At 41.0% G+C, this 26,205-nt stretch overlaps 1 protein-coding gene and 1 long non-coding RNA gene across 2 annotated transcripts in view; both read left to right on the top strand.

Moving 5' to 3' along the window:
* Positions 1 to 26,205, top strand: part of cdh13 (cadherin 13, H-cadherin (heart)) — a 279,370-nt gene that overhangs the window by 181,745 nt on the left and 71,420 nt on the right. The gene's annotated exons all lie outside the window — the stretch shown is intronic.
* Positions 5,697 to 6,458, top strand: LOC127598203 (uncharacterized). Its single transcript, XR_007961870.1, has 3 exons — positions 5,697 to 5,985; positions 6,140 to 6,253; positions 6,355 to 6,458. It is a non-coding gene; the product is annotated as an uncharacterized LOC127598203 (long non-coding RNA).

Raw genomic sequence — 26,205 nt, 5'->3', positions numbered from 1 at the left:
CCCTAACACAGTCGATTGTTGTGTTGATTGTGTTGGTCCTTCTTGCGCGGAAGTCTCTCTACGGTTTTGTGTAGACCTCATTTCGAATGACTACACTTGGTTCGATGACAACACTGGAGACATTTTACTTTAGCTAGGTTGCTACCTCTGTAGCGACCTGTCAATGTCAGACGAACACAGAGAAGCTCCACCCGCTCTATTTAAATGGACAGTTGGACACAGAACCAGATGTGTCGTTCGCGAACGAGCCCGGCTCAACGATTGGAGCTGGCTCCCGGCTCCTTTTGGGAGCCGGAAGGGGAGGGTTACACACACACAGACACACACACGCACCCGCGCGCTGCAGTTTAAAGAAGCTAGAGAAGAGACACACACAGCAGCACACTGAGCAGCACGCGAACAAGACAGACGAGGAGACGAGAGAGCTAGTTAGTGAAAAAAAAACACACGGTGGAAAGGTGAGAAAAAGGATAGGAAACGCAGTGAAATATGGACTCGTTTCAATTTAATTGATAGTTCAAAGGCAGCGTGTAGACTGTGCAAGGTTAAAATATCCCATAGATCAGGCTCCACAAATAACCTGCATAGGCACATCAGAAATGTCCACCCATCAGTACAATTTGAAGAGAAAAGACAAGCAAGGGAACCAGCTATTAATGAAGGTGCTAGTGTGTCTGCAACTGTTGCTGCTGCTGCAATGTCACAACTGCCTAGATGTACAACCCAGAGCTCTATGAGCCACTTTATGCAAAAAGCTATAAAACCAGCAAAACAGAACACAATTGACGAGGAACTGGGTAGAATGATTGCAAGGGATTTTCATCCATTTTGTGTTGGCTGTGTGTTGTCGCAACATCTGTCCCCTCGGAGAGAATCTTCTCCAAAACAGGGCAAATATTAACAAAGGGAGAAACAGGATCAACCTCTCAAAGCTGAGGCATTTGGTTTTTCTTCATGCCAATCTTCGCTAAAGACAAGCTAAAACCTTTACCTGGATGCTGCTTTTTTCTTTTTGTTTTACAAATTTTAATGTATAATTTGTTGTGTGTTATTCAAAGCTTACTTGTGTTGTTTTACTGTAAATAGTTAAAAGCTTATAAATATACACATTCAGAGATTGGAACTTTTTGACGACCTTGTTTTGAGATGGGTCTTTGTACTTTGTTTCTATTTTTGTTGCACTCCATGTTGAGTATGTTCAGAAGAATATAAATAAAGCCATATAAATAATAAATATTTGATATAATGCCTATTTTTTGCATTAGTACTTCATTTTACACATAATATTACGTTATTTTTGGTATTAAATTAATTTAAGCAACAAAAAACTGAGGAGCCATTTGGGAGCCGAAAGAGCCGGCTCTTTTTAGGGAGCCGAGCCAAAATAGCCGGCTCTCTAAAAGGAGCCGGAATTCCCATCACTACACAGAACACTGTAACCTTCCACACAAAATAGTTCCAAACAAGTAACACTCGCGTCAGTGGCATACATCGTATACCTGTATGATACAGAGAGAGAGAGAGAAGAACAGATGTCAGTGGAGCAATATGGCAACTTTTTAAAAGTAAACTTTCCATTAATAAACTCCATAAGTATCCGTTTTCGGTGTCTCACGCTGCCGTGGCTGGCAAAACAGACATGTGCGTGGACTTCTGCAGCGCGCTTGTTGTTTTGTTTCTGGTGTATTTATAGAGCAACGTAACATCTGCTTGTGACGTGGGCCGCGTTAATCTCGCGAGAAAAAATTTAATCCCGTTAAAATTCATTTAAATTAATGCCAATAATGCCAGCGCTAAACTGACAGCTCTAGTATATATATATATATATATATATATATATATATATATGGTTCTTAATCTGGGTTTGATTGAACCCTAGGAGTTTGGTGAATTGGTCTCAGGGGTTTGACAGAGCCTCTGCAATGGAGGTTCAGTCACATCCAACTGAACATGTCAATTAGTTATGATACGCCCGCTTGGCCATCACTAACTGCAGATGATCACATCACATTACATTGCTTGTCCAATCAGTGCCACGGGAAATTTAGTTCGTTTTGTACTCAACTTGTGACTGTCGTGATAAGGACGTCATGCACGGTTCATTTTGTGCACAATTTTAAAAAATGTATACTTATGACTTATTCTCGTTTGAATAAATGCATTTTTTATGTGTTGAATTTGTATAAAAAATCAGTTTTTAAATTTTTCACTAATGAAGGGTTCGGTGAATATACATTTGAACTGTTTGAGTTCAGGTCCTCTAACAAGGTTAAGAGCCACTGAGATATACAGGTACCATATTTTCACGACTATAAGGCGCCATTAAAAGTCAAATTTTCTCCAAAATGGACAGGACGCCTTATGGTGCGGAGCGTCCTTTGTATGCGCTGAGTTCCAAAATCTGACTGACACCTGACACACTGTTAATATAGAGAAAAGGCGGAAGTGACTGTGGCCAGGCATGCGGGAAAGAAGTCGGCCAATCAGGGAAGGGTGGGCGTGTATATATACATATATGGAGAGAGAGAGAGAGAGAGAGAGAGAGAGAGAAAGAGAGAGAGAGAGAGAGAGAGAGAGAGAGAGAGAGAGAGAGAGAGAGAGAGCCACGCGCTGCCACCATGTTTCGCTCTGTTCTTTACTTTCAAATGTGGGAAAGCTTCACACGAGAGAAATGTTCACTTTGCTGCTCCTTCTTTCCGCTCGGCAATGCGTAGCAACTCACACTAGCATGTGATGCGTTCAATGACAACTGGGATGTGCAGTCCTCTGCTTCTGATACAGAGGATGAGGACTTTGATGGATTTCTGGGTGATGATTGATCGAAAAACGTGAGAACATTGTACGATGGCTAAATAAAATACACCCGAACTCAGTTCTGCTTTCGTTGCCTTTTTAAAAACGTGTTTTTAGCTTGTATCTGTATGTCTTGGCATGCTACCGTATGCTTCAAGCTAACGTGTTAGCGTGCGCGCATGAATGCCGTATGTTTAAGCTGGCGTATGTTTTACCACTGTAAAACTGCGCCCATTGGTACAGTGCGGTCTGTCTATGTGTAAAATACAGAAATGTCACCCATTAATGAGTTTTTTGCTCCCCAAATGCCGGGTAAGATACTTTTGACTGCTGAATCTATTTCTTGTTTCTTGCTGCATGATGAACAATAGGCTTGTAATGTTTCCGTGCAACAGTGGGGGGATTTTATTGTAATAGGTTCACCTCAGCATTCTGGACACAGTAAATCTAAATGCATGTGTTCAGAGGGCAAGTCAGGAGATTTCCTTGTGTGGGAATGTCGGAAAGCCTGTTTACTTAGCCCAGCAAGCGTGTGCAAGTATTTTGCTGTCTCAGTGGGATTCAGTCCCCAGAAACCTCCACTGAAGTACAGTGGAATTGAGTCAATATTTTACCATGTTTATTTATCTATTTTTACAGTCGAAATTTGTGGATGGTGTGGTTGTGTATGGACAGCGAATGCCAGCTGTCAGGAAGCAGCACCGAGTTGTGTCTGTGACCTGCATGGATCAATGCATGCCTGATAATTCCTATGGCCTCTGTACTGCAAAGATAAGAGCGACCTGACAGCGAAGAAAGAAGCAAAGTCACTCACAAACTCAGCATGTCAAGATTTATGATTGCACCGTAGAGACAGACACATACACCCACACAAACACACACTAGTCTACTCACATTTTTGAAACAACTTTGGTACCAGTACCAGTAGTTAGTTTCCCTCCTGAGTCTGGCTCAACAGATAGTTTTCCAGTGACGTTACGCACCACCACCATTTTGGAGATCGATGTCTGCCTCACAGTAACGAGGTCCAAGGTTAAATTCCAGGCTCTGTATATGTATATATTGTCTTCGGTTTATGATGTATTAGTTACTTTTCCATCTGCGTGTAGCATCAATTGATGCTAAAGCAGCAGTGAAATTCCAATTACGCCGAGTGTGTCCTTGAAAAGCACTTATAAAACATACCGTATCTTGGCCACAAATATAGACCAATCGAACGAAACACCGCAAGACTGGTGGCAAGTGTGCATCAAGCGCCTACCCCTTGAGCTGCGAACTATTGTGAGTGTTTTCAAAGGCAGCAAATGTTGCGTTCCAGTCCGAGTTCATTCAAGGTCACAAATGTTAACCAAACGTTCTCCAGACGTTCGCCAATAATGTTTTTTTTTTTTCTGTGTGTATGTGTTTTTTTTAACAAGAAAAGTACAGGCAATTGTCTGGCGACCATCGGCCGAATATTTGTGCTTTTAAAATAACATTCAGTACTTTCAAAAACACAGTTGTTCACAGCTCAGTGGGATAGAGGGTTTATTGTGCATGATCACGTATTGTTATGCTGCAAACTGTTCCCAACGCCGGCATATTGACTGCAGGGACGTCAGAATCCGAAGATCCCTGTCATTAAATTGTGCAGGTTTATTTTTCGTAAAACATCAGGAATATATTTGAACTTTGCATCTCGAAAAACCATTGTACATGCCAAAACACAATCTCTTACAAAATCATACAGTCTTTGTGGATAACTACAATATTATGGCTTAGGAACGTGTAAGGTCATGTACGATTGACTTGTCAGAGCTATATGGCGAAATGTAATCTGCTATAAAAACAGCCTTGGCTCATGCTCAAATGTCAGGTGCTTTGCTTCAATCGGTCCTGCAAATAGATCCATACGGTCAGCACACTCCAATCCTTTCTGTAAAATTGAGTTACAACATTTTAATGAACAAATACAGAACAAGAGGCAATTAATGTTTTATTCAGATGAAGGTCAATTGTTAACAACATAAACAGATTTGATTGATGGCCAATATTAGCAAGGCTGCTTCATGCTAATCTCATTGAGGCATTTGCAGTTTGACTTTCCCAACTGCTCAACCACACCCATGCAGCAACTGCCACTCTTTTCAGGAAGCTGAATGATCAATTATATTAGTGGCGGATTGTTACTCAATTGGAATTGTGGGGTTAATGAGCCCTCAGAACTCTATGGAGATTCAGACAATTTACATTTACAGTTAGATGATTACGTTTTATGTATCCGTTTTCCTAATGTGGATTTGCTATGTTGCACTAAAATTGGCCTCGAGCAATAATAACAAAAAATGCAAATAATTCTGATAATCTCAATAGCCCTAAGAGATTTCTTCCTTTTTCTCACTATCCCAAATCTTGACTTAAAAGAGGTGAAAATTTGCAACGAAAGCTATTGTCACGTTTTGCGTGATGGTAGATGTAGGACCCCAAAAAGCAGGGAGCCAGGGAGGAGCGGGGTGGACTGACCAAAATGTATTTAACAAAAAAAATACACACAGGATTACAATGGAAAAAACACTAAGTCGTAATACTCAACAATTGCCTGCAAATCACAAGTATCAAACAAAACAAGAAACAAAACATGACAGGAGCACACGTATGCTCACATACTCACAGCTAGTGATGGGTCCAGCGACACCGATGCATTGACACATGCGCCGGGCTCACAGAGCAAACCACGTGTCGATGCATGTGCTGGCTCATTACGTCACGTGATTGACACGTGAACTGCGTTGACACAGTCCAGGCTTCTAATTGACACACCGGCTGCGTTGACACAGTCCAGGCTGCTAATTGACACATTGACTGTGTTGACACAATCCAGGCTGCTAATTGACACATCGGCTGCGTTGACACAGTCCAGGCTGCTAATTGACACGTGAACTGCACCTGCATCGGCTGCTTGGCACAGTACAGGCTGCGCCACTTAGTCCAGGGGGCGTCGACTCGGTGCAGAGGGCGTTGACGCAGCAAAAGCCCGCCACACAGTGTTTATAAGGAACACCTGCCGAAACAAGCCAGACCTCACTCACGCTCGCTTGTCGAAGCTCGTGTCAGTGCAGACTTCGTGTTCGTGCCTTGCCTTCCTTGCCGATTATGGAGCAGAGACGCAAATCATCCGCCGTGTGGGACCATTTTGATGTCCTGGAGAATAAGGTATTATTTATTTATTTATTCAAATCGCCTTCTGTCACCGAGAGCCTCTCGGCGAGAGGCACTCGCCGAGTGCCTCTCAGATTATTGACGTGTTGTTAATCCGAATACATTTCAAGGTAACTCTTAGTTACTTCTTATTCACATTTCATTACAGGTGAAATGTCGAATTTGCCAAGTCAATTCGCCAACAGAAGCACCTCCACCATGCTGAGGCATTATCGGGCCAAGCATGAGAATGAAGTTCGCGATACACCCGGTATTACGCCAGGTATACAAACGTTCACTCATCTTTTCACGGTTGCTATGTTGATGATTAATTGACAATCAGTAATTATTGGTTGACTCTCCACTCCATGTTTGACAATCAAGGTTCCAGGAAGCAGCTGTACTGGAAGGACCAACACACTTCTTTCCCAAACCTCTCCCACCTCGCAAAGGAGTTCCTTTTGTACGCCAGCCTCATCCGTCCCTTGTGAGCGTGTGTTCTCCACAGCAGGAGAAATTGCTTGTAAAAGATGCAACAGGCTGAAGTTTAAAACATTGGAGCATCTTATTTTTCTCAATAAAAATGTGAAATCAAAGCCCACAAGCATCCTCATTCAAATGATCTTCACATTATTTGAACACATTGAATGTTGCAAAATGAATGCATGGATGTGAATGATATTGTATACACTTCATCAAATCGATGAATGACCTTATGAAAATGTCTTGGAACAGTTGTAGATGCAAAACCGTGCTGGCAGCTACATAATAGATAATAAAAGAAAAATATCCCAAACCATAGGGATCCTCCCAAAACTAAGGATGTGCTGAATAAGAAATCCTTGTACACACTTTTATTACTTCCATATTTGACCTATTGTGTGGAAATATGGGGAAATGCCAGTAAAACACTGTTTTAAAACTACAATACAAAGCAATCACTGGCTCCAAATAGACGGAACCCACAAATCCACTGTTTATCAAATTAAACAATGAAATCTCATGACCTGGTTGACTTCAAAATCGCCCAATTAATGTACAAAGCACACAATAACCTCCTTTGCCAAAACATCCAGAAGCTTTTTAAAATTCGAGAAAGTTGTCATAATTTAAGGGGTACTAACCTATACAGAAAAATCCAAAACACTAACAAACATCACGCAAAGGAGTGTATCTGTAATAGGTGTAAATCTGTGGAATGATTCTGAAACGGACCAGTAAAATGAGTAACTCTCTTGCTGAGATTAAAAATGAATTTGAGAGTAGTACAAGACAACTACACAAATCAGAATTAAGCTAATAAATTCGATACCCATGAAATATAGCAATACATCAGGAATACATTGATGAGATTATTTAATATATTAATGAAATGTAGCATCCATTATGAATATGAGAAAATCGACATATACTTGTGCTCCAATGAGTATGTACTGTATATACAAACCTAAAGTTGTAAAAATGTATAAGTACAGCATACATAAGGGTAAAAGCATTTGTTGATATGTAGACTTTCTTTTCTATTTTGAAAAATGATCAATTCATATATAAGAAGGGGTAGGACTCTTGGGTTTTTTTACTTCTTTCCACTCCTTTGAACACATATTTGTGATGATGACTATTTTCTTTTCCTTTTTTTATATCTTACCTTCACTTTTTGCCAATTTATTACCGAATTGTATATTTTATATGTTCAATATACAAAAAAATTATCAGTCAGTTCAGTCTGTTGAGTGGGTTGGATGCAGGGATCTTGAAGGTCCAGCAGGTGGCAGTGGTCAGTGACACAGTATCAGCACAGTATCAACACAGTGTGTCAGTGTGTCGACACGCCTCATGAGGCCTCATGGACCCATCACTACTCACAGCTCACAATGACCCAACAAAGACTGACAGAAACTCAAAGAACTAAATACAAGCAAAGTGACGAGACAATGAGAAACACCTGGACAAGACACAAAGGGTTGAGGGAGCTAATTGGTTACACAAAAGGGGCACTGATAACGAGAACAGGTGGTGAAAAAAGGGCAAATGAGGAATCAAAACCAAACGTAACCAGACCGAAACATAACATCTATTTCAGTTTTGTGGTATTCTAACTACGGATGACTCATATCGGTGGATGTTGAGAATCAATCCAGTTGAGGAATGAACGCGTCTGAGCTAGTACGGTGGTCAAGCTTTTTCTTCTACTCATCAGCGGCCACACGTGAGGAGCTTACCTAAAACGATGCCTGTCTGCATTCAGCATTCCCTACTTGGCCTGCATACGGTGATAAACAACTCCAATTATCATTAAAAAAAAAAAGAAACCTTGTACCGACGGGTAAATGCCAACTTCAACATCCATTTAAACATGTTTAGTAATATGCTACATTTAATCTGTTACATTTACTTTCTTTTGGGATCAATTTTACAGAATGCGATAGCAACATACTTTTTAACTTGAGTATTATTTTCGGAGAAAATGTACTTTTACTCTGTGACACTGAGCTAATTTATACGTACATTTCTGCATGCTACTTTTATTTTACGTCATATACGTTTGACTCCATTTGACCAATTAAACAGAGCCCGGCATGTCCGGACACAAAGTCTTCTTATCCTCACACAAGTCAAATCCACAAGTTAAGATTTTGATTAAAATCATTTTGAAAAGGTTAAAAAAATATTTACTTGCATTTTTTTTAAAGCAGCCACATTACTAAAATTTAAGTTCTGCTTCTTTATTAATGAGCTAGCTGGTTCGCGGCCCTCCGGGCGGCTCATCAGCTAGTTCCTGCGGAAGGCTGATAAGGTGGTGGTTCGCCGCCCTCCGGGCGGCTCATCAGCTAGTTCCTGCGGAAGGCTGGTAAGGTGGGCCTTCGGCCCACAAAAAGTGTTGTTGCTTTGTTCAACTTTTTGTTCATCTTCATTGCTTATCGCGAAAATAAAGAGATGTTTAGCTCTACTAAATAACTAACAATTTTATTGCAATGCTTGTGGGTAGACAACATTTTTTCGCTAAGATGCCCGCGCGATCGTAGTGAGCCACTGCCTGAGTGGCGCAGTGGCGGCACGCAGCGGCGCGGTGAAGTAGGTACATTTTGAAAAGGGACAGACGGAAGGACAGACCACATGCGGGACGACGCGCCATATATATATAGATAAATGCTTGGGATTCAAATTGTTGGTTTTTTTCCACGCAACTTTCATATCTTAGGGCATTGCAAAGCTAGCTGAACATTGGCAATAATGCTTGAGAAAACTCCTGTTGGTTCTCCGTAAACAGTACACAAGTTTACATGAAATCTTACAACCTGCCAAGGGATTACAGATGGAAACTAGCGATAAACAGCTATAACCTGCCATTCCAACATCGATATGTTCATTAATATATACTGCACCATTTTAAGTTAAATACATCAATGTATTTTTGTTTTTATTCACAAATATACAGTAACAAGGTATTGTTAAATGGGCATACATGTATTCCATCTTGTGATCAAATCAGCAAAGTTGTCCTTTTGCCTGACGCGTATGGGGCGGAATTTAATTTCATTGGCACAGACATTCTCCTAGATCCAAGGATGAACTGAATAGTGATCAACGTCACTGTGACCTTACAAAACATGTTTTTTGACCAAGAAGCCTCACACAAATTTCTACTGGAATAAAAGGACAAACGGATGTTTATATGTCGTCAAGGTTGGAGGCCAACTTCCCCATGACTTCATAACAGACTCTTGACCACTGAATCAATGCCAGCACACAGGAAATTAAGAGCCAAGTGTCACCGTGACAACCAGATGGTGTGCGAAATCAAATAACGTGATGGATGTTCAGTATACCAATGCTCAATAGGTTGCGCATTTCATTTAGTCATGGGACACAACTAAACCTTCTTCTAAAATGGCACTTTTTCCCCATTTCATATTCAAAACATGTCCAATGATTTTTTTCAAACATATTTGGTCAGCTGGAACTAATCACTTAGCAAAGATAATAACAGGTTATACACCTGTATTTCATTCAGTTGAGTGAAACCCCGTGGTTTTCCAGACTCAAACCATGAATTTTCATGTGTTTATGTGTGCAAATAGAGTGGAATGAGAAACCCTCATTAGTATGCATGGGCCCATTAAATATTCACTCATCAACTCTACATTTTATTGTGATTCCCTTTACAGTGGTACAATTCACTGGTAATGAACCATGTTGACATTTTCCTGCAGTAGCCTAATAGGCAAAGGCGTGCCAGTTTGAGCAGGAATGAAAGGTCTGCCCAGTTTGCCAGTTTTGCAGCAATCAGTTTCATTAAGAACAAATGGACAGCCTAAAATACAGCATGTTATCAAACTTATGAAATGTCCTCAGTTAATAGTGTCATTATATCACCATTAGCAATTTTCTATTAACTAAGGTTTGTGTTTCCATGGTACAAAAATATAAACAGTATATGACAAAAAGCTCACCAAAGCCAAAGCACGAGCATGTCATTATAGGGCTGTTCACACGGCAAGATTTGGTCCGGTGCTACGTAGGGGCTGCCCCAGTAGAGCGTTCACACGTGCAAATTAGCTCCGGCGTAGCCCCGGAAAAAGGCTTACACCGGACCAAATTTTATCCACCTCAGGGAGGTGGTTTAAAAATTTGCTCCGGAGCAAATGCTCATTTGCAAAGCAGCACCGATGTAAATTTGCATGTGTGAACGCAACTGGGTTAAATTTTCTCCAGAGCAAATGCTTGTGAAGAGTACGTATGGCGAGAATGCCTTGCTTTCGTGCTCTGTCGGACTTCCGTAATGTGTTTGTCCAAACACATTACCAGACTTGGCCGGTAACATCTTTCCTTTTGTAGGAGAATGGACTGTCTCGGAGTTGTTTGTTCCTTTGTTGTTTGTTCACAACCCCCTACCCCCTATATAATTTATTTTGTGATTTCCTCTCTTGATTTTCTCTTTGGCGCATTAGTGTTTGCTTTTCTGAGTGTCAATGAAGTCATCATTGATTTACGTTTTCTTGGGCGGTCACTCTCGAGCAGAAGGCACAGAGACCGAGAAGGAGAAGGACGTGTCGGTCCAGTAGTCGCTTGAGTTGTGTATATACAGTACGTTTTTAAAAGAACCAACACGACCGCTCGTTTGTTTTCTGTTATTTTGCTCCGCTGCAGAAACTGGCGTGTGAACGCAAGTGGGGCTGCGCCGACGCTGTGCCTTGCTGTCACGCTCAGCGGCTTTGTACGTGTGAACGCTCCACACAATTTGCTGCGGTGCAAAATATATCGCAACAAAATACATCGGTGCAGCGCCGGAGCAAATGTGTGCCGTGTGAACAGCCCTTTAGTGTAACCTACTGACACAAACTATAGGTTGGATTCCTACAGCAGTGCACTTGTCTACTAAAGTACCATTTGCCACTTTCTTTGATGCAGTTAACTAGTTCTGGACCCTATTCCACCAGTAAACATAGCATATTTTAAAGGAGACATACTATGCCATTTCCCCCACAAATTAGAAAAGCTCTCGTGTATCTTGAAAAAACGTGTGAGAAAACTTTTACACAGCTTTGCATTACCACGTCAACCACTGTGCTTAAATCCTGAAAGAATGTAGAAAATATGTCTCCCAAAGAAAGTCCTACAGTGTTGTACAGCACAATATGTTTACGCCCAGATGGAAGAGAAAACTCTTCTAAAAAGGTTTGAGTCATAGCATATAACAGGTTGTTACTCAAACATTGTTTGTGAATGTTATTTTGTGTTGTAACTGTTCTGTATTTTGCCCATCTGTGAGCTCTCCCCTTCCTGTGGTGGAGGGGTTTGTGTGTCCCAATAATCCGAGGATCTATGTTGATTATGCATTATGCTGCTGGCAAGGTCAACCATGGCAAACAAGTTGTAGGTGAAGTACCAGACAAAGCACAGACCGTTTATGATGAATTACAAGATCAGACTCAGCTGAGTGGCGGCCAAAGGTGAGGACCTAGGCGGTCCGATCCGTGGCTACAGAAAGTCAAATCTTAGATTCAGGAGGAGCAGTGTGCTTTTCGTCCCGGCCTTGGGACAATTGACCAGCTCGACCCTATCGGCAGGGTCCTCGAAAGTGCATGGGAGTTTGCTCTACCAGACTACCAGTCTATGTGTTTTGTTGACTTTGAGAAGACATTCAAATGTGTCCCTTGGGGAATTCTATAGGAGATGCTTCAGGAGTATGGGGTACCGAACCCCCTGGTATGAGCTGTTCAGTCCCTATACCACCAATGTCAGAGTTTGGTTTGCATTGCCAGTAGTAAGTCAGATTCGTTTAGCCAAGGCTGCCATTTGTCACAGAGTATGTTCATAACCTTTATGGACAGAATTTCTCGGCGCAGCTGAAGCGTTGAAGGGGTTCCATTTGGATGGCCTCAGTCTTGTATTGCTGCTTTATGCAGATGATGTGGTACTGTTGGCTTCTTCAAGCCACAATGGCAAACTATCACTGGAATGGTTTGCAAAGTGTGAAGCAGTTGGGATGAAAACCAGCACTTCCAAATCTGAAACCATAAAAGGGTGGAATACCCTTTCTGGTTCGGGGATGAGATCCCCAAGTGGAGGAGTTTAAGTATCTTGTGGTCTTGTTCACGACTGAGGGCAGGATGGAACTGGAGATCGACAGGCCTGATTGGTGCAGCATCAATTGTGATGTGGACTCTATATCCGTATCTCGTAACAAAGAGGCAGCTGAGCCAAAAAGTGTTGCACTATATCTACGTTTTTTACTCTCTCCTGCGTTCACAAGGTATGGGTCATTACTGAAAGACAGAGATCCTGGATACAAGTGGCAGAAATTAGTTTCCTCCGCAGTGTGTCTGAGCTCCTTCTTAGAGATAGGGTGAGAAGCTCGGTCATCCGGGAGGGACTCAGAGTCGAGCCGCTATTCTTCCACATTGAGAGAAGCCAGACCAGGTAGCTCTGGCATGTGGTTAGCATGTTTCCTGGATGCCCCTCTGGTGAGGTGTTCTGGGCATGTCCTACCAATAGGAGGCCCCGGGGACAACCCCAGACATGCTGGAGAGACGTCTGGCTGGCCTGGGAACACTTTGGCATCCTCTGGAAGAACTAGAAAAAAAATGCTGAGGAGAGGGAAGTCTGGGCTTCCCTGCGGAAGCTGTTGCCCCTGCGACCTGAGTCTGGATAAGCGATAGAGAATGGATGGATAGTATTCCTGTACCTGTTATCAGAAGCTTCCTGTGATAATATAACACAAATTTGTGCATGCAACGGTCCTGCAGCACTTCATAGCTTTTGGCATTGACATGATGGTGGTTCAGTGGAATTCAACTGTTGCTTGCAAATAAAACCAAAACAAAACCCGCATAAAGGCATGTATTCGACCTGTTAGCTAGTCATGGAAGGAGAAATTCTGCCCGTGGATGGTAATACAGTATTTAATTTAACCAGGCCAGCAAGTCAAATATTTGTATGCAAGCAGAAAATACGGTAAACAGCTTTTGATAATCTCCATTTTAAAGTTGCTTTCTTCAGCATTCTAATGCTTAGATTCAACCATAGCACATTGTGAAAGGCCACTTACCTCCTTATTGAGTGAGGGCAAGGGACTGTTTCGATTAAGAGTAGTTCGTTTGTATGTTCATTCATTTGTTTGTACGATAAGATCAAAACTATGAGACGGAATTCCATGACCAAAGTCAGCTGCAATCTGCTCCAGCTCACCACGAGACACAGTATAGAATCTGGATGGATGGACTAAACTTGTGTGTCGAATAACAATATAATCAGTATGGTTTACTTAATATTGTGGTCAAGAGGGGCAGTGACTTACTAAAAATAATTTTGGTTGCACATCATGATATTTTTAATTGTATTTAATATTAATACATTGTCATACCTTGACAACATTATTGGTGGTCTAATGTGTGTTATTCTAGTTCCAGTGTTAAATGTATTGTGGTCTACTTAATTCGAGTAAAGTGACCAGTTCATGTAGATTTTATTGACATAATCGCATCTGTTATTCTATCAATTCTCTGTTGGTACACTTCTTTTTTACTAAAAGAAACTTGGAGAAATGTGTGGGAAAAAAATTGACTCTACACACAGTCTTGTCTGATTGTACCACTTGATCCTTCTTCCCTGATCAGAGTGTTTCGGAAGTTTTCAAAGGCAAAAAATGAATAAATAACAACAACAGACTGCAACTCCCCCGATACCAAGATGCAAAAGCTTCTCTCATTTGTAATGCAAGCACAAGATAATACCACATACATTTAATCTGAGGTACTTTGACAGATGTTTAGAAGACAACAAAGAAAAATTCAAACAAACCAAAACAATCACTGCTAATACATGCTAGTACTAATACATTGTAATTTCTCTATTGCGGGACAAATAAAGGATATCTTAATCTTAATCTACCAAAGACCAGCAACAGTTTTGCCATGTTTAAGTGTAAGTAGACTTGAGTGTAAGATTCTTATTGCAGTATTTTGGTGATTAGTGGATTTATCGTTAACTTTGATGAATGGAGAGTAAATCATATTCTTGGGGGGGCTTGAAAATCATTCAACTTATCTCGTTTCAAATGATTCAGGCAGTCCACAACATTCAAAAGTGGAATTTGTCAATTTGTAGGGCTGGCATTGAGGTGTGGATGTCAGGAAGGTACAGATGGATTTTTTTTTTTTTAAAGGGAGCAGAAGTGCTACTGATTAACAAAGGAACGGGCTGATGCTGCAGCTCTCTATTATGTTTTATTTTTAAAGTGCAAGCTTCTCATTACTCAGAAAAATGACAAGATTTTTTTTTTCAGGCTGAATGCAGGGAAAGCCACATTTCCCGTTGATGATTATTTGTATTTTTCTCATTTATCATGTTACCTGTGTTTCTGGGAACTCGGGTTATTATATTATAAGTTAATGTCCTTTCCTTTCCCGTAATTTGTTTTTGTGTTTGGAAGTAAACATTGATTAATTTAGGCCCTTTGGAGAGACAGCATAGGTCCATAAGGAAGAGACATTTTGCTATTGCACTACATCACTGTAGCAGATATTTCATTCAGTCTTTGACATTTGTATATACTTTGTAAAACTATTCAAGAAACTTCATTTATATTTTCATCTATATTGTATACATTATAGTTTTTATTTATTTATAACCATATTAGCATAATTTACTGCGATTGGCTGGCAACCGGTTCAGGGTGTCCCCCGCCTATTGCTCAAAGATGGCTGGAATAGGCTCCAGCACCCCCCACGACCCTTGTGAGGATAAAGCGATTCCGAAAATTGATGGATTAGCATCATCTACTGTTGGCATAACTGTAGGAAGTCTGAATCGGTGGGAATCCTCATCCTAAATCATCGCCTTTTCAAGGTCAAGGCATCCACTGATCAAGAGGGTTAGACTTCTTGTGAAGCGTATGATGCTGCTTTGAGTAAGGCTCAAAGTATTATTATTATTTACACGTGTAAGATAATTATAAGAGCTGTAATTGCATGTTTCCAGTGAGCATGCACACAGATTCATCAATGTAGACCGGAAGAAGCTGGGTTTTTTTTTTTTTTTTTTTTTAATGCTCTTCACGCAGTTCTGTAAAAACACATGAGGGGGATAAAAAGAAATATTCGTTGAAATGAAAAGCTGACAAGATAATGCTCCCATTTAGCATCTCTGTTGAGAGGGTTCATCTCATACAATCAATTTAATCTGATGCAAAAAAAAACATCTTACATGGACAACTTCAGTATCTGTAGGTTGCACAATTGTTTGAAGATAAAAGAAAATACGCTCTATGCAGTATCCAGTACATCAGTGGCAAGCAGCGAATTTCACACCTGGGCCTTAAGTGGGGATTTAACTGAACTAATTGACATCTTAATAATGACAACATCATGTCCCAAAATAATAAACAAATATGCAAAATAACTGTGACAATAAGGAAGAGGCCACAGGCATTTCATAGTCAAAAAACACAATGAAAAGAAGACAATGGACGGTTGGAAAATTAATAAATACAATTAATCTTGATTGAAAATGTACTGTAGGTTAGTGCTAGTAGAAAATAAATGCATGACTAATGCTTTATACAGAACGTTCAAAATTTGTGGTCATTGACAAATGTCTTTATTTTCAAAAGAAATGTTTTTTTGTTACTGTGAAGATAGTTTGAAATACACCCTCGACATAGCTAATGTATTTTAAAAAATGATTTTCTTTCAAAAACAAAGACTTGGTGGCACAAACCTTTGAATGTTGGTGTACTCCAAATTATACACAATTATTTCACCACCTTTAATGGAAAACAAAGTTTAATTAATGGACATGCACAAAATAAAAAAAAATTTCGGCGAAATGAGGAATGTATACATGCAAAATATGTTTGACGAATAAGAAAACTTAAAATAGGTATGTGCATAAACTCTTCAATCCTGTAGACTTAAAGTCAGGACTTGGAAGAGGACCCTTTTGCAAGAATGTAGCTGCAAGTCCTTTTTCATAAGTCTCTATAATCTTGCCCTTAGGATTTTGTTTCTTTTTCTTTCTTTTTTTGCCCTTCCCACAGAGGACAAACTCCCACAGTGCCTTCAAGTTTTATCATCACTTACACACCGCTACATGTTTTGCTGAAGAATGTTATCACTATTTGTAGCACCAACCGTCTTTCCCTCGGTTCAGACCAGTTGCCAACCGATTGTTGTTGAAAAGCTGCCCCACAGCATGATGCTGTTACCACCCTGTTACAATGCGGGGATGTTGATCTTGTGTGGTATGTGTGCACGAGACACAGGGCTCTATTTTCATGCGAAGTACAAGCTTAACGCGAGGTGTGGTCCAAATCCACGCAGAGGCGGGCTAGACTTGGTGTATCCGCAGATGCGCATAAGCCAACGCAGCTTGGCAGACTTAAAAACAGTGAATGAGAGTGAACACAGCGAATTTGATTCACTGCCAGTTGGGGTGGCACCTCTCATTGTCTTTCTTGCACTGATCGTCCATGACATGAAGTAAGAAACTGATTTGGTCTATTCCGGTGACAAATCGAGCTTGCAGACTCTACGAGGTAAAGTTGGGCAGAGAAATAACAGATCCGCGCTGAGACCAACTCTATCATTCTTGTCCGTATTTATGAGTGAAATAGGCCACAGAGTTTGTGTATCTGTGTGCCTGCACAACTTGGTCATATTCACCAATACTGCATGAGATGAGCAGTCTAAAATTTAGTGGTGGTCTGGGAAGGCGTGAGATTAGATCGCATTTCAGGCAAAGGAAATGCCCAGCATGGCATAGAGCGGTCTGCCAAATTTCGAAACAGGTGCGAGAAGGCTTGTGAAGGCAAGAAAATCAGGATGGACCAGCTTTTAAGCTTGAACGCAGCTGTTCCGTCTATGAAACTGGCAACTTTCCTTGATGGCCAAGAAGATTTTGATTTTGATTTCATCTGAACAGAGCACCGTCCTGCATACATTTTGGAATCTCCCACATGACTTTTTTTTTTCTAATTGTGAGCGTGCACTCTTATTTAAAGATGAACGTTACAGCTTCGACCCCCCCCCCCCCCCCCCCCCTCTGGTATGGCATGGTTCCAGAAAATCCAGCTCTATGGAGTGAGTGCATGATTCATCGTGGTCCGAAGGACAGATACTCCAGCCTTTGTTGTGGAACTTTGCAGTACCCCCAGTGCATGAGCTCTGTACTGCCTCTCTGATTAATGCCCTCCTTTGCTTGGGCCATGAGGTTTGGTGGGCTACTCTCTTTTTGGCAGGTTTGTTGGAGTGCCATTTCATTTCCATTTGTTTATGATGCATTTGATAGTGCTCCTGGGGTGCTCTCTCTCTTCCAAGAGACAGAGAGAGAGAGAGAAAATGATGTGACACAGCCCAACATAATTTCACTAATTGTGTGGCTTTTGAAGTGCATCTGAAGTTTTTAGAGACTTCATAACAAAGGAGTGAATACACACTGTATGTAAATGACAATTTTCATTTTTATAATAAAACATCTCATTTATTTCTAATTTCATTTCAAAATTTGCCTCGCAAATGTGTGCAGGTGCAATTGAAAAATAATTACGAGTCGTCATGTAACTAAACGAGTACAAATAAGTCAAAGGGGGAACACTTTTTCAAGTCACTTTACAACGTTGTGATTTTTGTTGAGAACGTAAAATTCTCTGTGTGACCCCAAGAATTCGAGCGACCGTGGAAAATACAAAATCCTCATGTTCATCAATATTTATTTGAGCATATACAAGTCTGTGTATCGTCTTGAAATCTACATATCCCTCTTCGCGGGTCACTGTGAAGTTAAGGAGAACCAATCAAATTAATCGGGCGACGGATCAATTAATGCTAATTGGTCAGTGATGAGGACGGTTTGGGAGCACTGGTCCATCGGGATGGCTCGGCCACCTCCACTACCAATTGAAGCCCACCCTTGTTTGATGCGCTCTAATCTAATTAACACTGCAACAGCAACACCTGGGCTCTTTGGTGAAGGACGTGCACACGCTCGCGTGCGCTTCCCAGATGGGCCTTTAATGCTTCTGATGGTGGCCGGAGCATGATGATGATTGCACTTAGCTGAAACACTCGCACTCAGTGACTCACATGATGAGCACACTCAATCAAAACACGTGCACCCGCTATGTGTTCCACATTCGGTGTGGAGTTATGTGGCAATGGAGAACTATTTCAGTTCTCAATATACATAACTGCCCAGTAAATGAAGTGATTAGCCTGTGCACTGATGGCGCACCTGATTAGATTAGCCACGCTTGTGGTTGCTGCTCCAACTCACTGCAACCTTAAACCCAACCTTGACCCCAATTAGCCTCACGCTCATCAGAAAGAGCTGAGGGACACCAGTGCTCCGGCATCTTATCATCCCACCACTAATCGGCCTAAATGAGTGGGATGGATATGGCAAATGCGCCGCCAGCCTTAATATATTGGAAGCTATTTTGAATACCACAAAAAAAGTAAGCACTTCTATTCTTGTCACGTTCTTCACAATCAGCGGATACTTTAACAGATATATTGTAATGCGGCCTATCCCTACCAACCTTCAAAGTGACTACTTTCTTATGCTCCCGTCAACATTCTGACTCTTTAACCTGAGCACATGCTCCAAAAAGTCAAAATAAAGCCCATTTACAACTTCTGAAAACATCGTTATGTACAGCAAATTTCATTTTATCCATCAAAGAAATCATATTTTAATGAACTCGTCAAGATTGTATTGGATCGTCTACAATATTTTACCGAAAGATGTTTAGGATAAAATGTTAAGTCAAGTCAAGTCATGTCAACAGTATTTATAGAGCACTTTCAAACAGCCATCGCTGCATACAAAGTGCTGTACATGGAGCAATTTAACATGCACAATAAACAAGACAAATCGGTAATAAAGGCGGTAGAAGGCACCAAACAGTAAAACCAAGAACAAAACTAAGTCATGCTGAGTCGAATGCAGCAAGGAGGCTTGCCGAATGTTCAGTGGGAGGTCATTCCAGAGAGAGGGACCAGCAACAGAAAAGGCTCGATCCCCTCTGAGCCTCAGTTTAGTTCTTGGTACTTTTAATAATGTCTGGTCCACAGACCCGAGGCACCGGGCAGGCGTGTAGGGGCGGATGAGCTCAGAGCAAAGCTTGTCATTTGACCCAATGTTGCTGCAGTTGGCAATGCACTGTTTGCCAGGAATATTGATTTCAAAGGTCTACACATGTGTGAAAACATGAAACTCTGTACACACATCAGACCTGGCAAAAAAATAAATAAAACGAATATTTTAGAGGGGTATTGTGAGACTTTTTTTAATGGCACAGTATTGTGCCCTCCCCAAATATGTAAACCCAAGAGGAATCCATCATTTTGAATTTCAAGTTGCGCCTCCTTTTGACCTTTTTTTTTAACAAGGTCATACATTATCAAACTAGTTTTATGGTCATTATTGTAGCAACAAGTAAATTTAGCCATCAAATACAACTTTGTACATATATTGGCCGCTTTGTATCAATGGCCGCTGGTTTTCACATTGGATATTTCCAAGGAAAGAGGTTACACAAATGGATTTTAAAGACTTTCATTTCCCTAAATCACCAGTCGATGCCTTTCTTCCCCCAAACAATACTGAACGCAGCTAGTTACACCAAAGCAGACATTGTGTATCAGCTACAATCCAAATATAAATAGGACTTAAACCTCCATGAAAGGCAAGAGTGAAGTTGCTTGAAGCTAACTCTATTTGTATGTCTCGCCCTTACTCCAAAAAGGAGTCTCAAAGAGCTTCACAATCTCACAGTTGATCAACATCGTCAACATCACATGTTCCAAAACTTCCAACCGAGCTAGGAAAAACTCAAAATCACATTTCAGGATGAAAGAAGGCACCGTGCAAAGCCCCCAAAAATAAATCCAAACCATTTGCAATGTGACAGTACTCCAATGTGGCCAGGCCTGCGGGGGCCCTTATAGCTGCTCACAGCTCTAGTTTTCAAGAGTGTTGTTACAATTTGTATTCACCATTTGATCGACCTATCTATGATAAAATAATATATATATTTATAAATGACATTATGGAGGTCCGTTATATCTACACCCAATCGGATTCCAATGTGAAGAACTAAGCCCGTCACATTGTCCTAAAAATTAAAATAGAGCCATACCGATGGAATGAAAGAACACGTCAGAGCTTCTTCACAACTGTCAGACGACAAGCAAAAGTTCAGCTGTAATCTCGACAACCCAAAGCCTGAGACATTGACGTACCACAGCAGGTCAAATGTCAACTTCACTTTCAAAACAGCGCAGATGGTAAAAGCAAAGTGAGGCAATTGTTCTCCACTAGGGTTGATTCAAAGTGAAAGACAGCACAAAAGTGGATTTTTGTCACCCGCGTGACTTGCTCACAGAGGAATGGATGCAACACGGCATGTACGCCACGGCTGTCTGCCAGCAGAAACATATTGCATTTGACTGAGATGTAAACAGTAACATCAAACCAAAAGAAATTCGTGACTGAGTGACTTCATCAACACAGGACAAGTTGTCTGTCCATTTTTATCATAAGCAAGACCTATCAAACCTAATACACCCTTTTTTTGGTCTTCCTGAAATCAGCCAGTCCTTAATGCAAGGCCTCATTTGGACATACTTACATTGGGCCAATGCCGTACACTGTACAGTCAAACTAAGGGTACCTGCACAAAGTGACTGCTAAATGTCCATTCGGAGGCGGGTTCGACCTTATATTGGTATATTCGTAGATGCGCATTAGCCAGCGCAGCTTGGCAGATTAAAAAACAGTGAGTGAGAGTGAACAGAGCCAATTTGATGCACTGCCAATTGGAGTGGCACCTCTCATTGTCTTTCGTGCACTGATCGTCCATGACATGATGAAAGAAAGAAACTGATTTGGTCCATCAATCTTGTGGACTGTGTTCAAAAGATCCATCCATCCATCCATCTTCTACAGCTTATTCGGGTCCGGGTCGCGGGGGCAACAGCTTTAGCAGGGAAGCCCAGACTTCCCTCTCCCTAGCTACTTCTTCCAGCTCTCCCCGGGATCCCGAGGCGTTCCCAAGCCAGCTCGGTGACATAGTCTCTCCAGCGTGTCCTGGGTCTTCCTCGGGGTCTCCTCCCGGTGGGACATGCCCGGAACACCTCACCAGGGAGATAAAGATATAGATAAAATATAGGTTATCTTATCTTAAATAGAGCATTAGCAATATTTTTGTGGAATAAATATATTATACATTAGCAATAGCATAGAAAACACAGCATAAGGTGGCTGTGCTATTTACAATGGTTACAGGTTTTCACGTATGTATATTCCAAAGGAACCCTATGCTGACTTCTGTGGACGAATGAGGTAAAGTTGGCCAGAGAAATCACAGATCTGCACTGTGGCCACCTCAATCATTTTTGTCCATATTTATGAATGAAATAGGCCGCAGATTTTGTGTCTGCCTGCACAATTTGGACAAAATTTCAAAATAATTGTATTTTTTCTTGAGTGTATTTTGTATATACTGTGAGAAGGGCATACAATATTAAGCATGCATCGTACATGAACTGGGACACCTGCTGGAAACAAAATAAAAACGATTATGGAGGTCTATATCTGAACCATTTTTTTCTGTTTTCATAAAAATTAAAATTAAGTAGGGTTTTACTTAGCTTTTCATTGGTGTAGCTTTTTTTTAACCGCACACTTTTTTTAGATTTGCTGGCCTGAAGCCAAAGTGGAATACACAAGGCTATACCATACGCTTAAAAAAAGAATGAAGCCGTAGGAGAGAAGCTGTAATGGTTGGAGCAGAAAGAAAATAAAGAACCCATTTGAGAGTATGCTGAGCATCACCTTGGAGGAGCGGTGATTGAGGCTGTATGTCTGTTCTGCCGAGCTCCTCTCTAACTGCACTTTTTGAACTATTGTGTTTCTTTTATACCGCTGTAAATGAGGTAGCAAATTGTAGTTTCACATTTGTGGATCCTTTAACCAACACAGTAGTTCGGCACATCTGGCTAAATGTGCGCACGCACACACACACACACACACACATACCTACTATCTGTTGCACATGACAAGAAATATTTTCATTGATGGGGGCAGGTGGGAGCGGGAGAATTCTCAAAGAATATGGCCTATCCCTGCAAGATGGCCCATCAAGACGTACATTCATCTATTAATAATCGGCGACACACGTGCACCTAATTACATTTACGCCAAAGAGGAGTGGCAGGAGTGGGAGGGGCTGTGGATATCCCCCAAATGGATGCCCCGGGCCACTGCCCCCCGTTGGCCCGACCCTCTGCATGTCTCTGGTGGTGTGATTTTTTTTTTTCTTCAGTGGAACTCTGTCAATGGCAGTGAGTGGTTTTTTTAATGAACTAGTAAAAACATCGTACCTCAAAAATAGATTTTTGTGAAAAAAATCTTCCAAGCTTTGTCTGTCATCAGTGTCATCATTTGTCTAAATTGAAAGGAAACTGCCCGTGATTTGGTGCATCGAGTGACAAGTGGCCATGGGAGACAAAGTACTCCCTGCAAATTGGATCATGTCCAGCAAGTTGGTGCGGTGTCTCATGTGGTATCCCAGCATCTCTCTCCCTCAATTTCTTCTCGTCCTCTTCTTCCCGATCTACTACGCCTGCCTTGCTTCCTCTCACCCCCTCTTCCCTCATTGCTTTGTTCTATGATCAGCCCTTCCTTTGATGAAATCCTTTCATGGCAGAGTGTGACAGTCGGAAATGTCATTCTCAGATCAGAAGTGTTCACAAGGCTTGCCATATCATGTGGCGTGCGCCACTTCATCCCTCTCATTTTTCAACCGCTTTGACAAACAGAATTGCTTTCTAAAATCACTTGTGGCTCATACATTTGTATCATGCATGGCTTTATGTTTTTTTCAAATAATTTCATACAGTAGAAGCACTTCAGGGACTCGTGACTAATACCTATCTCTAAGCAAAGTAGCATTTTGACAAACAAAGGCTAGTTTGTATTAAGACACCCCTTTTCAGATATTAGGGGTATCTTGTAGGCAGATTCATTACCCCCACACCTGCGTGTTTGTTTGCCGGTATGATTTCATGAGGTGTTTGGCAAAATCCAAAAGGAGCTGAAAATTGACGGTGCTGAAATAAACACGTGTCTCAATCAACACTTTTTCTTGCACTTTGAGAAAAAATTCCATCTTGCTGTAACTCTAGCCCTGAGGAGACGGAAAGATCTTTTCACTGCCAGTAATTGGCAGAGACATTATAATTGAGTTGAGACTTGTGAAAGTCTCATTAAGACATTGTCAAGCTCCAGAAGAGACCACAAGCAGTGTGTTTAGACACCACTGAGACTACTACCATCCCAGAGCCCAGCTCTTTTCCAGCTAGAGGGCAAAAGTTTATGTCTGTATACAAGTGCATATGTGTGTGTGTGTGTGTGTTTATTCATGAAGTGTGTCATGGTGCGTTTGATTCACAGGTCTGTAGAGCACCACCTGCTTTTGCAGCATTTGGTCAATCAACAGCTTCTGAGCTTCACTTATGCCACCATGTGTGACAAACTATTGATAGGAACACCTGTTTATAGACTCAGGGTACTTCCCAGCTCCCCGGGAGCAGCCACTTTAATGGATAGAGTTTCTGAGATACTACAAGCATTGGGGTTTGAATTGTGTTGCTACATAAATTTCCTGAGGCAGTAAAATCTGTTCAAGGTGTGTTTCTTCCCTTTTATGTCATTCAAAATATTGTAGGAGCACTATCTATATTGTATCTTGATACGGATGCAAAAATGTGAGTGGTGCGTCTATCTCGCTCTTTAAAAAAAAGTTAAATCGGCTGTGATAATCAACTTTTTTGTAATTTCATGCTATTCCATTTGACACAAATTGAGCTCTACACACACGGCCAGGAACTATCTGGGTCGAAACGCCCTGGCAATCTTTACATCATGCGCTAATGGAGGTCTACTTGAAGTTCCTTATAGATGGAGTTTGCGTGCATCGAGATTTCCAGCATTAACTCCGGCGAGTCTATTTCTGCTTCAGCAACGTCAAAGACGTTTCCATTGCAGTTGACCTGATTGACTTAAATCCACGTTGTGAGCTCAAAATGTAGTGTCTTTCAATGCAGTGATTTAAATTTATGGCAAGGACTTTTCCAATTATTTTTGAGTACTGAGGAAGGAGTGAAACTGCCAATTGGTGTGAATGTGAATTGAATTTGTTGTATTACTCTGTCTTCAATCAACTGGCAACCTGTTCAGTGTGGACCCCGCCAGCCAGAATACATGACCCACAACCCTGAACAAGATAATCAATAGAAAATAATGTATGGAGTGTGACTGTTTCTTTTACAAGAGGTCTGAAACCCAAGCAGGGCTCTGTAGATTACCGGCCTATAAATGTTGTCCAAAAGGCATCCTGGTTTTAAAGCCCGTATGAAAAGCTTCACGCCATAACGTCAGTTGAAAAATAAAACAAGTGTAAGTCGAGGTGTTTGTAGGTTTTAAATGGACTGCTCTACGTTTAGAATGGGCGTTGAAAAATAAAACAAGCAAGAGTTTCCTGTGATTACTTTGAACATATAAGAAAGTCTGTTACATTTTAGTTTTCAAGGAGTGCTCAATGTAACACTAACATTGCACAAGATGTAACAAAATGTAATTTGACATCATGGCCTTCAGATGTGGTTTTTTTTTTTTACCGTTTCTCTAAAAAGCCCCAAATGATACAGTTTAACATTTATTTTAACACCTTTTAATACAAGAGCAATCTGATTCAAAACCAACTTAAGACACACACACACACACACACAAACATGCTGCTCTATGCTGTTTATTTGTGTTAATTTATTTTTTGATGCTCTCGTATACATTTGTTGAAAAAAATAAAACACTTTAACTTTCATGACAAATGCAGAGGGCTACATCAAGATGTTATGAAAGTCATTATTGTACCATTGGAACTTATAAAAGCAAATTAACCACTAGGAATATAAAACGCTATAACATTTAGACATGACCTTTGATGAGTTACTTGTTAGCTTGCCAGCATTAGAAACTAACATTGGCAGCCAACTGCATTGCCTCATTTCTTGGGTTATCGTATCTCAGTTCATGGCGATGGCATCAGAGAGCAATGTCTGAAGCTTCCTGTTGGAATGCTCGAGGGAGAATCATTGCAGAGTCTCTACCACACCAAGCACCTGTTTTTTTTTTTTTTTGCTCACTCCTCTAAACATTCCTGCCAGGTATGGATTCCGGCAAATAAAGGGATTATTCGGGTTGCAATCCTCTCACTTCACATTTCATTCCTCAACAACATAGGCACAAGCTCCAGGAAGGACATCTTCCAACACGTTTGATTGTATTTGAATGTAGAAGGTTAAGACATCACTTTGAATGTGAGCGTAAATCTGTTATTTTAAATTGCCGTTGATGTTTTGTCGCAATAATGACAGCAGCAAATCCTGTGCCTCGGATTACTCTGGGTTTTGAAGTATTGAGGAAAGTGACATCTATGGTTAGATTCACTAAATCATCATAATATGTAGACAGAGGGACAGATTCAGTCAATAGAATTTATGCTTTTTCTCAAATAAATCCACTCAACTACAAAGAACACCTTTTTATTTGGGCCAAGTGCAAAGACAACATGCACGTTGCTGATTCTACACAAATAGAATGCTTAAGAAAGGAAGAATTTACATGACCAACAAATTCAGATTATCATCATCGCGAGCATTTTGAAGAATC

The sequence above is a fragment of the Hippocampus zosterae genome, chromosome 3 (genome assembly GCF_025434085.1).
Source record: "Hippocampus zosterae strain Florida chromosome 3, ASM2543408v3, whole genome shotgun sequence".
Classification (NCBI taxonomy): Eukaryota; Metazoa; Chordata; class Actinopteri; order Syngnathiformes; family Syngnathidae; genus Hippocampus; species Hippocampus zosterae.
This window is presented reverse-complemented; position numbering and strand designations above follow the sequence as displayed.